The following is an 11,965-nucleotide window of genomic DNA, read 5'->3' as shown; positions in this document are numbered from 1 at the left end:
CACAAGTAGGCAGAAGGCAGGCAGAGAGAGAGGGGGAAGCAGGCTCCCCACTGAGCAGAGAGCCGGATGCAGGGCTCCATCCCAGGACCTGGGATCATGACCTGAGCCGAAGGCAGAGGCTTTAACCTACTGAGCCACCCAGGTGCCCCTATGGCTGCTTTTTTGTGCTAATAAAGTATGTTTGACATAAAAAATAAAATAAATAAAACTGATATGGAAAAGCAAAGGAACCAGAATCATCGGAATAATTTTGAAAAGGAATGAGAGGATCCAGTCCATGAACTTTATCAAAAACCTGATATAGAAAGCAGGTAAGACATCTTACATACTTATAGTAAGAAGGACTTGTGATACTGGCAGAGCAAGTGACACAGAGATCAGTGGAAGGAATTAGAGCACCCGGAAACAGACCACACAAATATTTGCATTACAATATGCAAAAGCAATTTGAGGGAGGAAAGGCAGACCTTTAAGCAAATGGTGTGGGAGCCACTAAACATCCATAGCTAAAAAACAAACAAACAAACAAACAAACAACCCACAAAGACCCTCAACCTTAGTCATACCTTACACAAAAATCAATCCAAATAGACCAGAGGCTTAAATGTGGGAGGTAAAACTAGAAAACTTAGAAAAAAACTTTGGAAAAAAAATTAATTAAAAAAAAAAAAAAAGAAAAAAACTTGGGGATCTAGTGCTAAGCAACCAGGGCTCATACGGAGTACCAAAAGCATGAGCCATAAAGGGAAAGATTGATGAATGGGACTTCATCAAAATTTAAAACTCTTCCTTCATGAAAGGGTCTTTGAAAAAAAAAAAAAAGATTTATTTCTTTATTGGGGGGATGCAGAGAGGGAGAGGGAGAGAGAATCTCAAATGGACCAAGCAGACCCCCTTTCCCCAAGCGCAGAGCCCAACCCAGGGCTCAGCCTTACCACCCTGAGATCATAATCTGGAGTTGAAATCAAGAGTGGGGTGCTTACCTGCCTGAGTCACCTGGGCTCTCCCATGGAGGAGTCTCTTAAAAAGCCGAAGAGCCAAGGGGCACCTGGGTGGCTCAGCTGGTAGGGTGACTGCCTTCAGCTCAGTTCATGATCCTGGAGCCCTAGGATCGAGTCCTAGGATCGAGTCCCAGGATCGAGTCCTACATCGGGCTCCCTGCTTAGCAAGGAGTCTGCTTCTCCCTCTGACCCTCTCCCTTCTCATGCTTTCTCTTTCACTCTCTCAAGTAAATAAATAAATTCTTTAAAAAAAAAAAAAAAAAGGCTGAAGAGCTGAAAGCTCTTGATTTTGGCTTGGGTCCTGATCTCAGGATCATGAGATTGAGTCCTGCGATGGCCCACACTCAGAGGACAGGTTGCTCAGGATTCTCTTCCCTCCCCCTGCGCTTGCTCACTCTCTGTCTCTAAAACACATAAATAAATCATGAAGAAAAAAAAAGCTGAAGAGAGACTACAGGCTGGGAGGAAATATTTGCACACCACTTTTCTGACCAAGGACCAGTGTCTAGAACCCATGAGAACGCTCAAAATTCAACAGCGAAAAGAAAAAAAAAAAAAAAAGGAAAGAAAAAAATCCAGTTAGAAAATAGGCAAAACACATGAAGAGACATTTCACTGAAGAGGATATGCAGATGGCAGATAAGCCCATGCAAATATGTTCAACATCATTAACCAGGAGTGAAATGCAAATTAGACCCCAATGAGCTATCACTCCACAGCGATCAGAATGGCTTAAATTAAAAAATGGTGACAAGACCAAATGTTGGCGAGCATGCAGAGAAACCCATCACTCACACACTGCTGGTGGGAACATGAAAAGGTACAGCCACTCTGGAAAATAGTTCGGCAGTTTCTTTAAAAATTAAACATGCAACTGCCATTCAACCCAGCAATTGCACTCCTGGGCATTCGTCCCAGAGAAATGAAGGCTTCTGCTCACACCAAAACCTGTACAGGGATGCTTATAGCAACTGTATTCGTAATAGCCCAAATCTGGAAACAAACCAGATGTCCTTCGACAAATAAATGGCTAAACAAATTGCGTATATCCATTTCATGGGAAACGAACTACTCAGTGACAAAAATGAACAAGTGACCCACACAGCAACCTGGATGGCTCTCCAGAGGTTATGCTGAGTCAGAAATACCAATCCCAAAAAGTTACATACTGTATGATTCCATTTATATAATATTCTTGGAATGACAAATTGCAAAAATGGGAAAGAGATCAGTTTGGGAGGGAGGGGTGTTAGGGAGGGGGCGGGTATTGAAGGGAAGTGGGCGTGGCTATTAAAAAGGCAACAGGAGGATCCTTGTGGCCATGGAAACGTTTGGTATTTTGGCTGCATCCATGTGAACATCCTGGTTGCGATATCGTACTATATAGTCTTGCAAGATGCTCCCAATAGGGGAAAACAGAGAAAGGACACAGGGGAACTCTCTGCATTATTTCTTTAAATTGCATGTGAATCAACAGTTACCTCAAAATAAAAGAAAACTTTCAGGGGTGCCTGGGTGGCTCAGTAGGCGAAGCATCTGTGGGATCGAGCCCCGCGCCCATAGTAGGGCTCCCTGCTCAGCGGGGAGCCTGCTTCTCCCCCCCCCCCCCGCCCCCAACTCCCCTTGTGCTTGTGCTGTCAAATAAATAAATAAAATATATATTTTTTTAAATTTTGTTTTAAAGTTAAATTTGCAAAAAACATTAGCCAGAATCACCTCCCTCTTCACCTCCCGAGCCTACACTGCATGAGACCTGGGGCTGACGTCCCGTTTCCGGAGACTGAGCTGCCATCGAATGTCCAGCTGTGGCCAGGGAACCAGGGCACCAGCCCCACAGCCATCACCACCGAGGGAACCTAGAGAGGGGAGCGGGGACCAGATGCTCGCAGCATGCAACAGTCGTTTCCCGTGTTGACAAGAAGGGAAAATGTGGATACCAGAAAAGATGAACTGGTCAGCTAGACATAAACCGTGGCAGACCTCCAGGGTGGACAAGGCCGGGGATGGTGTGCCAGGACGAAGGAGGAATAACTAAAGCGCCTGAGACAGCGCGGGTTCTCCAAGGGAGAGTCATGGGGGCTGGCCAGATGCTTGGGTTTGTCCAGGCCAACTGGCTGGGGACTCCGAGGAAAAGCCAAAGACCCTACATGTGGAAAGAGCACACAGTGGCCATGCCACTCAGACAGCCTCGTGCTAAGACAGGGAAGTGGGGTGGGGCTGGGGGCGTGGCCACTGGTGGAGTAAGTGGGTGGGTTTGCGCGCGGTTGTGATGCGCCGTGCATACCCGTCCACGTGGGACCACACGCGTGCTTCTGTGACTGATCACTAGAAAACGCCTGGGTCTGCGAACTGCTTTGGGTTTCTTAGCAGTGTCTCTCTGTCCTTTCTGTCGCTGTGCCCCTGCCCGCCCGCGGCTCCACCCCCATCCCAACTACTTCCAGAATTCTTCTTCCCCAAACCTTCCCTAGAGCTAGAAAAGACCTCAAAGGATTGTCTGGTGCTGACCTTGAGACCCCGAAGGTGACATGGCCTACCCCTGTTCTACAGCCCAGGGAGCTGTCGCTTCGAGACAGGACCTGGTTACCCTATTGCACAGGAGGCCGGGATCAGAACTCAGGCACCCAACTCTCTGCCCGACTTCACTTGGTCAGGATTGGGAAAAAGAAAATTCCCACTGCACCCGGAGAGAGGATGGTTAGAGAGCCCTGCCCCGACACCTCTCTCCTTCCCCCACAGCTGGCTCAGTCACATTCAGCCAACAGTGCAGAGTGAGAGCCTGTTGTATGCCAGGCACGGCTACAGACTCAGAAAATAGCAGTGAGCAAAGCAGACACAGACACCCTTGCCCGCTTGGGCTCAGATTCCCACCTGCACCTCTGGCCTCTCCACCCATCCTCTACCCTTCGTCCGTGGCCATCCGAGACTCCTGGAGACACAGGGGGCACTGTCGCCTGCAGGTCTGTGGGCTTGAGTTCCTCTTCATGAAACACCTATAATGAATTGTGAGGTTATTTCCAAATAGATCCACATACAGTCACTGAATGGTATGTTGTGTTATGTTAATTTGATCGATGTAAGATTCTAAAATAGCACAAATTTGCTAACCCTATTTAGGTATTTCTTCATACTTTGAATATAACCAAAAGCCTCAACAAAATGGAAGTTTCCAGGCCTCTCTGGACCTGCATTAGGTTCAGGGACAGCAGCCTGATCGGTCCCACAGCCTCCCCTGCCATAGGCCCCTGATCCTCCCAGTATGCTCCTTTCTAGAATGGGGAGGAAAAAAATCCTGTCCTGCGAGTAAGAGGGCTAGGGTTCGAGTCCTGACCCCACAGGTTACTTGTAAGACTTTGAGTCTGTTCCCTCTCCCTTTGTGGCTTCAGTTTCCCCATCTGTGAAATGGAAACAGTATGATGACCCTTTCAATACCAACCTTATGATCTTCCCAACTGGCCTTCAGCTCCCCAATGTCTGTGTCTCTCCCCAACTCATGGTCCTCGTGTGCACACAGTAGGTCTTCAGGAAACAGGTAGGATGCAGTTTCCAGGTCGCTGACCCTGTGGCCATCAGGACCTGGTCCTAGAGCCAGCAGGTTTTCTCTGGGAGCTCTGGCCACCTTCATGGCTCCTGGGCCAGGACCCCTGAACCACAGGCAGGAGCTGTGTGACCCCATCACACCGTTCTGGTTCAGGGCGTGCCCAGAAGATTCACAACCGGCTCGGGACCAGGAACTCTGCTGAGCTGACCCCGAGGTTTCCCTTCTAAACCCTCCTCCGTTCTTGCCTCTCCCAGTGTGGCTCTTGGACCCACAGAGCTGGCGTCACCTGGGGCTTGTTAGAACACAGAGAACCCAAGTTGGCGCTTGGAGTTGAAGTACTCCTCCTGAGTCCTCACATACCGTCTGTGTCCTTGTCTGCCCTGGAGGTCTGCCAGGGATTCTGTCCAGCTGTCCAGTTTATATTTTCTGGTATCTACATTTCCCTTCTTGTCAACATGTAAAACATTTGTCTGCTACAGCGTCTGGCTCCGGCCCTCTCAGAGGTGACGGCTGTGGTTCTGATGCCCCGGCCGAGTCGGAGGCTGCCTTCGGACAAAGCCCCTAGGGGATTCTCCCACACATTTAAGGTTCGAGAAGTGTTAGTTCGTAGCCAGGAAACCCAAATCCGTCTACCCAGCCTGACATATTTGTTCAGTCACTTAATTAATCCAACAGTGATAGGTTTGCTATGTGAATTCCAGCACTTTTTACTGCCGGGCTGTCCTGTTGGGGGGAAATCTAGTATCTCCCAGATGAGCATCCCAGTAGCTGCTGGGCTCCCCCGTTTGCAGGGCCAGCCCCCACGGGGTCAGTCCAGACCCAGGACTCAGGCCCTACCCATCTGCTCCAGGGGACTGACCCAACCTGGCTGTGACCAAGCGGTCCCATCAGTTGGGGTCCAGCTGCAATGAGCTCAGATTTTTAGAGAACGAGAGGGAAGGAGAGCACGAGTAGGGCAGAGGGAGAGGGAGAAGCAGTCTCCCCACCGAGCTGGGAGCCCGAAGCGGGACCCTGAGCCAAAGGCAGACACTTAACCGACTGAGCCACCCAGGTGCCCCAAGCTCTTTAAAGGCCACAAAGCCAAGACATGTCTCCCCACCTCAGCTGAGCCTTCTTGCCTCCCAGTGCACACACGCACACACACACACACACCTACGCACGCACGCACGCACACACGCACACCCTCACACACCAGGCCCTGGCTAAGCCTCCTGTGAGTCAGAGGGTGACTCACAGGCACGCCCCTCCTCCCCTGATCCTCAACGGGGAGACTGGGAAGGTGGGAGGGGGAAAGAGGTGTTTCGGAGCCAAACCTGAGAAAAGAGACTTTGGACCCAGCTGGGCTGTGACCCTGCCAGGGCCAGGGTTGGGGGTCTGGGCGTTCTGCCTGTGCTAGCCTGGGAAACAAGGCAAGTCACCGAGTCAGCAAGTCCTGGCTCACGAGCCCCACAGGACTGTGCTGGGGAAGTCCCTGCAGTGCAAGGTGGCGGGGGGAGACGGTGTTGGGTGGAGGGGGTATGACATGAGGGGGTGTTGGGTGGAGAGGGGATGACATTGGGACAGGCTTCAGCCCCAGCTTCACAGGGAGTTCTTGGTGTGGGAGCCATTCTGACTGGCAACCCACTACCTCCAGTGAAACCCTGGACACTCCCATCCCAAGCCTGAGGGACAGAGTCCTCCCATAAGGGCCTGTATCCACCCAGGGAGGTGTTTGTTAACGGGGCAGAGTCACTGTCTCTCCGAAGATGAATGTCTACAACCTTAGGCCTGCCAGAGGCCGGACCACACTGGTTTGCATGTCCTATTATCCGCCACGCCCCCTGCCCCGCCCCTCCCAGGACGTGGGATTCCTAGAACAGGGGAGGGGTGGGCTGGGGGGAATGTGGGACCCCAGGGGGGGGACCCTTGGAGTTGGGACACCCACACCACTCACCCCCTTGAGACCAGGGACCACCCCTCCCCTCCATTTTCCTCTCTGGGTAATTTCCTGCCTTTGCTGACTCTTTGGGGCTCTTAAACCCGAGCATAGGGAAGAAAAGGGGGGTGCCCTGAGGCTGCCCTTGGCAGGGCTGGTTGGAGACAGGCATCAGGAGGAGGAACCTTGGGAAAATGGATGCTTCCTCTTCCTGCCTGCTCCCCAGCTGCTGGGACAGATGCCTGAAGTCCCACTCCCCCACTGAAACCCCCCTCCACACCCAGGGTCACGTTCTGGGCTGAACCCTGGACCCCATTCTCCCACCCAGCCAGGCATATCTGGGGAGCAGGTGAGCCATGCCTGACTGGAGACTCCTGGGCAGGCAGAGGTGGGCAGTGGGGTCGCCTGGGTCTGGGAGCTTCTCCCTAGCATTGCCCAACGGCTTCCCCGGCCCCGACAGGTGGCCGTGGAGCAGGGCTGAGCGGGGGGCCTCAGGCAGCCCCCACGCCCCTGCTTTCCGCTTGATTAGCAGAAACATTCCTGCATCTGTCTCGGGAAGACAGCCTGCTCCCATCGTCAATCACCCAGGAAACGCAAACACATTCCGGCTGCGCCCTGACCTTCTTCCCACAAAGTCATGGGCACCCTCAGGGCTCCCCACCCCCACCCCAGAGCCAAGGGGACAGGTGTGAGGGAGAAGCCCGCCCCAACTCCCGCCCCACCAGACCTCAGCTTCTGCTAGAGCAGAGGAAGGTCTGAATCAGAGCCTTCACTACCTCGCCTCCCTCCTTACACACACACACACACACACACACACTCTCTCTCTCTCTCTCTCTCTCTCTCAGGAAAACACAGGGCTGCCAGCTAAGCACAGATCCACTCAGCCACGCCCACAGACAGCTGTACGCACACAGACACGGACCACCGAGCACGAACCACAGAGGAGGGGCCAATGCACATACAGTTTTGGCCCCTGCCTGGCTGAGAGACTAGAGGGCAGCAATCCCAGCTCTCCTGTATCTGGCACACAGTAGGTCTGCAGTGACTGGCACATGGCACTGGTCACATTTGGACCTTCCTTGGGTTGTACCTATTTTTTCCATTGTCTTCTCTGCCTCCTAGGATATACGTTCTGCCTGGATAAGATCTTTCTCCCATTCACAGATGCACCCCAGCACCCAGCACGGGGGCTTGGCACATAGTAGGGACTCGAACATTTGTGAATGACTGGGCAGCCCTGCCTGGACACAGCCCCACCCACTGTCCTGCAGTCACCACCATCTGACCCTACAACCCTCTAGCCTCATCTCCAGTCACCTCCTGACCTGTGTCCTAGGATGTGATCCTGCCCACCCCACCTCTGGCCCCTGCTGATCCACCACAGGCTAGCCTCTCTCAGGGTCAAGTTCAAGGTGTCCTCCAGAATCATCCTGGGTCATGCCAGTCTCTCCCGACCTGTGCATGGAACAGGATACTCTCAGTCCATGTTAGTTAAGCTTCTACATACACTTATTTATTTGACACCCCACTCTCATTATTCCCCCTTTTTCAAAAGACGAATCCAAGGCACAGAGAGGCTACCGAGTGCGTGGGGGAGAGGCAGAGGCAGCTGGGTCCTAGAGTTTGAGCGCTTGACGGCTTGACCAACCTGTGGCATGGCCCCCCAGGAATCCCCCTCCTTCCCCGGGATGGGGCGCTGGGGCTGGGGCTCTGCTCCCCAGTATGTCTCCTTGCTTTCTTTTCTCTGGCTGCAGCCAACTTGTTCCTCACCCGGGGAGCCCTGGTCTCCAGGAGAGAGGCCCACAACAACCCTCCTTCCCAGCCGAAGCCCTCATGGTCCACAGAGCAATTTCACAGACCGTGTCTCATTTAATCCTCCCAAGAGCCTGGGGAGACAGCTGTCTCTCCATCTTATACATGATGGGACATCCAGAGAGTCGCACGTCTTGCCCGCGGGTGGAAGAGAGTAGGAGATCAGATCCAAGTGAATATTTACTGGGCTATGAGACCGTGTGTGCCATAGGAAGGCATCAGTTGCAAGTACAAGAAACGAAACTCCAACTGATACAGGCTGAGGGAAGAAAGAAAGGGGTTTCATTTTCTTCCATTCCAAGAAACTCGGATAGAGACCTTGGCATTGCCAGGTGGCTTGACGATGTCAGGGCTGGGGTTTCTTTAACGTCTTTATCACCTCCTCACTGCAAAATGGCAGCTGATCCCCAAAGCATCGTGACTGCATTCAAAGCAGGAAGAAGGGAGAATAGGGAAGGGCCATGTCCCTGTAAGTATCTGCCTTTTTATTGAGGAGGGGCCCTCACTGTCACCTTCCTTCCGTACCCAACGGATCTCCTCTTGCTCCCCCTCAGTAAGAGTAGGGTCACGTGGCCACACTTAGACCAACCACGGGTCCGAGGGAATCAGATGTTCATGAATGGGATGGGCCCCTCACGGTCCATCTTCCGATGCTGAGATCACAGCATTTCTTTTCTTTTCTTTTTTTAATTTTACTTATTTATTTGACACAGAGAGAGAGATAGCAAGAAAGAGAACACAAGCAGGGGGAGTGGGAGAGGGAGAAGCAGGTCCCCTGCTAAGCAGGGAGCCTTGTGCGGGGCTCCATCCCAGGACACTGGGATCATGACCTAAGCCGAAGGCAAACCCTTAACGACTAAGCCACTCAGGCGCCCCGATCATTTCTGCTGGTCCCATAAGTAGATCAGGGTTCTGTTTATCAGGAAAAGGGAGGATGGCCACCGGTCACGTGGGACAGGCAAGGTGTGCTCCCCCAGATACCATGCTAAGCAGTTCACATGTATCATCTCAGTGGGGCCTCACACAACCCTATAAATCTAGGACTCTTTATGCCAGTTTTACAAATGAGGACACAAAGCTAGTGAGCACAGAGCTGGTCTGTGTTTTTAAACCCTTCTACCAGACCGCCAGGTCGTGAAGGACTCAGACCCCCGGAAGCAGGAAATTGTTTGTAGGGACCGCTGTCAGGTCCGGCTCACCACCCACCTCACCACACACCTGCTGCCCCTGGCTATGCATGGGGAGGGTCGGAGCGCCCGAGTGCGCTTGTTCAGACAGCCGACTGCGCCGCTGTCTGGGGACCGTGGGCGTGTGCTCGCATGGTGCTCCTCGAGGCCACTGTGCTGGAGGGAGCTTTGGCCAGGGGTGAGGGCTGCATCCCCACTTCTTTTTCCTTTATCCACCCAATGTCTGCTGGTGCCAGGCACCAAGTCGGGCGTCAGTGGGAGTGATGAGGTGGGTACAGATCGGTGGCTCAGGCACAGAACCTGCCCTCAAAGAGACATCTTGCCACCCGGCGTCTCCTAATTCAGGGAGATCTGGGGTGGAATGTTTGAAGAGGTTCAGAGGAGAGAAAGCTCATTTCTGATCCAGAAAGCTCCAAGGGCAGTGGTTTTTTTGCTCCTCCTCTTTTACTGGTGAAATACACATAACCTGAAATCTACCATTGTAACCATTTTTAAGCAGCAGGTCAGTAGCAGTCTTCTGCGCATTGGTATCCTTGTGCAATATCAGCACCATCCATCTCCAGCACTCTTTTCATCTTGCAAAAGTGAAACTCCATGCCCATTAAACACGAACTCCCCATTTTTCCATCCCCCAGCCTCCCGGCGACCCCCATCCTGCTTTCCGTCTCTGTGAATGTGACAGTTCCAGGGACCTCACTGCAGCAGCATCAGGCCATCAGGCAGCATATATCGTTTTGTGTCTGGTTTATTTCACTTAACATCACGTTTCCAAGCTTCAGCCATGCTGGAGCAGCTGTCAGAGCTGCCTTCCTTTTTAAGGCTGGATAATATTCCCTTATAAGAATATCCTACAGTTTGCTTATTCATTCATCCATCAACGGACAACTGGGCTGCTTCCTCCTTTTGGCTACTGTGAATAATGCTGCTATGAACATGGGTGCACCAACACATTATGGAGACTGATGATTTCAGTTATTTTGCATATATACTCAGAAGTGGAGGGGCTGGATCATACGGTAACTCTGTTTCATCTTTTGAGGAATTGCTGACTTTGAAGAGGGGCAGAGATCTGGGCTGGTCGACACACCCTGTACTAACCTAGAAGAGATGAAAGAAGCCTGCTACGAAAGGAGACAGGCATTTGGTTTTGGTGTTTTATTTTTTTTTTTTCATCGTTTTGCCATCCCCCCCTTCTGAACCCCACTTCATAGGTCTTAGACCCATGGATCACCCTCCTGCCTAGAAACCAGAAGGACCAGCCACCCATGTTCTCTGACTCCCTTGCAGATGGGGCTTCAGAGCTCACCAGCCCAAGAACTGGAAACAAAACTCATGCTGGGAAGGAGCAGAGCACCTCCCTGCTGAACCCCTAGGACAGCAGTGCCCCGTGCTGGGCTTCGGGTGTGGGCTGTGCTGCTTGCAAGGGTGTCCAGAGTGTTGACCTCATGGGCTGTCTGAGAGGATTGTTCCTGTTTGCAGACCACAAGCCCAGGTCTTCTGCTCACTTATGATTTATGAGTCACCCAACATCCTTTGAATATCCTTTTTGAATATCTGTTCTTTGAACATCTTTTCTGCGTAAGTTAACGAGAGCTGGTTTCTGCCACCCATAAGGAAGAACGGTGCCTTATATAGAAATTGGTGCCCAGAGTGGTTGCAGGCGATGGATGTTGAAAGAGATTCAGAGAAGCTGGGATTGGGCATGTGTACTGCTTGGGAGCCAAGACACTAAAAATTCAGCACAGTAGAAGGGATCAGCTCTGGAATACTCTGGCATGCAGAGGGAAACAGGAATTCAGAGTCCCCACCAAGAGTCACCTGGAATGAAGATCCTGCCAAAAGCAAGACAAAGACGGGGTCCATCACCTTGCAAGAGGTGAGGATGAGACTGTGCGTAGGGGCAGCTGGCTCTCATGGGGCTGGACCACTGAGGAAAGAGAAGATAAGCCCCCAAATCCTAGACTCTTGGCTCAAGATCTGGATCACACACCAGAGAAGACCCTGAATGTTTGCAGCCCCCGTGCTGAGACAGCAGAAAACGAAACCCTATGTTTGAGCCTGCAGAATGGTGAGCTACCTCGGTGGCTGCGGCCACGGCCTCACCGGCTCGGCTCCTCGGAAGTCGGGCCCTTGACAGGAAAAGAGTGAACTTGGCATTTGCATGGAGCCACGTGGGAGAGTTTGGGGTTATCAGGAACCCCCGATCCCCGCCAAGACCCCTTGCAGGCTGAAGCAGCCTGTCTTCACTGTCCGATAATGCTGATCTTGCCTTAACGGGGCAATTCACATTTAATCCCCCCATGTTTTCAGACCACAGTCCAGTCCCCAGACTGGGCAGGACTGAATATCAACCCCAAACCAAAATCTGGGCAAAACGTTGCTATTTCATAGGATCAAAAAATCTTTCATAGGATCAAAAATCACACACTGAGACAGTGTGTGAATGGATCCATTGAGCTCAGCTTATACCCAGCGGCCATTCTGGATTCCGGGTGTGGGTCTCAGCTGGGGG

The sequence above is a fragment of the Mustela putorius genome, unplaced genomic scaffold, assembly GCF_011764305.1.
Source record: "Mustela putorius furo isolate JIRA1106 unplaced genomic scaffold, ASM1176430v1.1 tig00000738_pilon_pilon_pilon, whole genome shotgun sequence".
In the NCBI taxonomy this organism is placed as follows: Eukaryota; Metazoa; Chordata; class Mammalia; order Carnivora; family Mustelidae; genus Mustela; species Mustela putorius.
The sequence above is the reverse complement of the archived record's forward strand: the minus strand, read 5'-3'. Positions refer to the sequence as shown.